Consider the following 4,480-nt stretch of genomic DNA (forward strand, 5'->3'; position numbering starts at 1 on the left):
TCTTCTGCCTCTAAATGGTATTGTAAGGTTGAATTCACCAGGTGTGCAAACTTCCTCCCTCATCTGACACTTCTTTGGCAGAAAGTACAGGTATTGTCAGGGTCAAGTTAAAAAATAACAAAACCTGCCAATGCAGATTTCCTTCTTGTGGCGCCTGGCATCAACGGGTTCTCAAAAAGGCTGCTGTGACTTTAATATTTCCCTTTTTGCAGCTGGCATGAACTTGGCAGTCCATGCCTACATAGCTTGCTCGCTGCCTTTTCTCCTCCATCTTTGTCAGAAGCCAAGGATGGACAGTCTTCTCCTCCCTGACCATCAACACAGAGGAAATGGAGGCAAGAGCAGAATGAACAACTTTACTCTATTTAGAAAACATTCACTGGAAAAAATACTATTTTTGTCCACTTTAACCTCAGGGGTCAGTGCTAGGCTCTTGGTGTGTAGGAAGTAAGCTGGTTTGGTAAAATATTGAAGATGTTTAAACTAGAAGAAACACTAGCAGATAATATGCCCAATAAATGATAAAGCTGTTATCTGCTTGATAGCTAAATCTAGAAACTAGCTGATTTTTTTTTTGGTCTTTTTGAGACAGGCTCTCCCTGTAGCCCCAGCTGTCCTGGAGCTCACTATGTGGTCCAGGCTGGCCTTGAACTCACAGAGCTCCACCTGCCACTGCCTCACGAGTGCTGGGATTAAAGGCATGTGCCACCATGCTAGCTGATTTTAAGAAAAGGGGAATGAGCTTTAAAAAAAAAAAAAAAAAAAAAAAAATTGGCCTAGTAGTAATCCTATTGGATTCTGTTGGTAATAATGTTATCAGAAAAAACTCAAAACAACAAATCAGACATGCTACTAAATTTGGAAGTTTCATGCAGCTTCCACAGTTTGGGGAAAACTTTCTCACAATGAACAATGAGAATGATATTCCTGAACCTTGTCAATGGCTGATGTTCCCAGCATACTCTCAACACACAGGGTCTCCCTGTTGTGGGGCTGGCCTGGCACTCACTATGTAGACCAGGCTGGCCTTGAACTCACAGAGATCTGCTTGCCTCTGCCTCCCGAGTGCTGGGATTAAAGGTGTGCGCCACCACGCCTAGTACAACACAGTTTTGCAGCAGTGAAATAGAACGTTCAAATCAAATTGCAAAATGATTTTCTATCTATTCCTATTTTCTGTTATTAAAAAGTCTGATTATACTTTTATCAGTTTCCTTTCTTATCTTAAAGACTCTCCTTGTAGCCAGGATCTTTCATTTCTGATCCTCTTGCCACCCCTCCCAGGGGATTGCTGGCATGCACTACCATGTCTGAAATCTGGTTTATGTGGTACCGAAGATAGAATCCAGGTTTCCTTTGTGCTAGGTAAGCACTCTACCAACTGAGTTATGTCCCCACTATGTAGCCCAGGCTAGCCTCAAAATCACTGAAGTCCTCCTCTGCCTCAGCCTCCTGAGTGCTGGGATTACAGGGGTGTGTCACCACACCCAGCTTTCACTTTTTCATTTAGTATGGGAGTCCTTGTTTCTGCTGCATCTGCTGTGGAGCTGGCCTTATTCTTAGTTGATCCCAGTGAAGAAATTCCTGAAGAAAGGAAATGTATCAGGGTTGGAATACGGCCCAGTGGTAGAGTACTTAACCTGTATCCACAAAGTCCTGGGTTGGGTCCCAGCAATGCAAAAGAAAAAGAAAGTGGGGACTAGAGAGCTGGCTTAGTGGTTAAGAGCACTGGCTGCTCTTGCAGGAGACCTGGGTTCAATTCCCAGCATTTGCATGGCGGCTAACAACCATCTGTAACTCCAGTTCCAGGGGATCCAACACCCTCTTCTGACTTCCAAGGGCATTACACAACACAGGTGCACTTATGTACATGCAGGCAATACACTCATACATATAAAATAAAATAAAAATAATAAATAAAACTTTAAAAAAGAAAAAATAAAATGAAGGGGGAGAAAAGGAAATGTGTGTGAGAGAGAGCAAGAGAGAGAGAGCGAGAGGGAGAGAGAGAGAGATTTGGAATTTGTTATTTTGAGGCTGGAAATGTAGCTTGGTGGTGGAATGTTTGCCTAGAATCTTGCTTTAGTGGTCATGCTGTGGTTTTCCCTGTTCCTGGGTCAGGTAAGGAGAGTGAACAGCTGTGTTCATAGCCTGGAGTGCTATGGGGCCATTTTTGAAAACTTTCTGATATAAAAGTTGTGGTTTGTTTGCTTCTGGAATATCAGTCTGCTACTTGCCACTTACACCAACAGTAGAGAAAGAACCACCAGCATACATTAGGGTGTACGACGGCCCAAGAAGGAGAGTCTCTTGCAGGTAATAAATACCTTTATATGTTAGAACAACCACATTCTGCTAAGAAAGAAAATATTTGAATAATCATTATCAATATTAAATGCTACCAGTTCATCAAGCCATTAAAATGTACATCAAACATCTAGTTAACTATTCTACTATTAATAGTGAAGAAAGTACCTTAGAATCCCTCCTCTCTCACCCCTCCCCCATTTTGTTTTGTTTTGTTTTGTTTTTTTCAGTATTGGGATTGAACCTAGGGCCCTGTGCATATTAGCCAAACACCCTACTGCTGATCTGTACCTCAGTCATCTTTTTAGTTTTTCTTTGAAGACAAGGTTCCCAGGTTAGCTTTGAACTCATTCTTTTTTTATTATTATTACTTTTATTTTATGTGTATGAGTGTAATGCCTACATGTATGTGAGTGCACCCATATGTCGTGCAATGCTGCAGAGGTCAGAAGAGGGCTTTGGATTCCCCTGGAACTGGAGTTAAGGACAGCTCATAGCTACCATGTCGGTGCTGGGAATTGAACCTGGGTCCTCTGCAAGAGCAGTTAGTGCTCAACTGCTAAGCCATCTCTCCAGCCCCAGCCTTGAACTCATTCTTTAACTAGGCCAGGCCTTGAACTTTAGATCCTCTTGCTTCAGCCTCCTAAGTAGCTTGGATTATAAGCCTGCAATATCAGGCCTGGCTTTTATATTTTCTCTACTACAAAAATAACACTGCTAGATACAACATATTAGTTAGTGCATACAGTCTAGGCATGGGTTAAAAACCAGCAGTCTTTAAGTAAATGGTTGCTATTCTGAGGCTCTAAACACTCATAGAGAGCCATCTGTAGAGATTAGAGGATACAGCCATGGCAGCAGTAAGTTGCCAGTTTTCACCTGGGCACATTGGCCAGCACAAACATTATCATGTGGTAGGAATAGTCTCTTACCTAGACACCCAGCATTTTACTCTGCATAGCACATCTTTTTTAAAAAAAATATTTTATTATTTTTGTTTTATGTGTATGCATGTATTGTCTGTATGTAGGTAAGTGCACCCATGTCATGCAATGCCCGTGGAGGACAGAAGAGACCGTCGGATCCCCTGGATCCCCTGGAACTAGAGTTACGGACAGTTGTTAGCTGCTATGTGGGTGCTGGGATTCGAACCCGGATCTTCTGCAAGAACAACCAGTGTTATTCACCTCTGAGCCATCTTTCCAGCTCCTGCATAACACATCTTACTTAGCCTGATGTGTCAGGATTTTTTACAAACGTCAGCATACACACAGAACTAACACGAATTCTGAACCAGTAGGGCTGGCGGGAAGAGTTCCAGATTTTATATCTTTAACCATTTTCCAGGTGATATGGCTCTGTGGGTTCTAGAACCACATTTACAGTAACCATTTTCTTTATAACACTTGGCTTGGCCTATAAATGCAATTTTAACTCCATGCCTATTTACTCCCCACCCTGAACTCCATATTCTAGCAAAACTTGTCTTGGCAGTCCCTGGCAGTTCTCTGTCAAGTATTCTGATTCATGTTATATTCTTTCTGCCTGCTAAACCATTATTCATCTGTCCAGACAGCACAGACATCACCACCTCTATAAGGCCTTCCTGCCCAGCCCCCATCTCTTGGCCAACTAATCCTCTGTCTACTGAGTTCTCACAGCATTCTGCAACTACTGATGTTTAGCACTTACTGCAAGTTATCATCGTTTGTTTACATGATTGTCTTTCCAGTCAGACCATGAGCTTCACAGGGGAGGGAGCCAGGCCTCATCCATCTTCTAATCTCAGTCCCCAGTATACAACTCAGCACACAATAGTTCCTTAGTAAACACTAGATAAGTTAACTGAATCTCTTATTACCAGTCTTTTGCTGAAGGGTTTCAGTCTACCAAGTGTTGGGGTTCAAGATCAGGGCCTCACTCTGTCTTTGAACTACATCTCCAGCCCCTGCAGAAACATTTTTATTATAAAAATACATTGTAGGGGAAATCTCAGTTCCACCTGCTCAGCTTTATTATGAACCTAAAACTCTTCTAAAAAGATAAGGCCTCTTAAAAAAAATTAAACTGTATCTTTATAGAGTTGACATTTCAAAAACTGAAAATGTTTTGAAAGCCAAAGACAGTGTCACAAGTGGAAAATTTCATACCCCCAAACTTAGCTTCCTGCACA

This window comes from Nannospalax galili, unplaced genomic scaffold (genome assembly GCF_000622305.1).
Source record: "Nannospalax galili isolate Female #2095 unplaced genomic scaffold, S.galili_v1.0 scaffold336, whole genome shotgun sequence".
NCBI lineage: Eukaryota > Metazoa > Chordata > Mammalia > Rodentia > Spalacidae > Nannospalax > Nannospalax galili.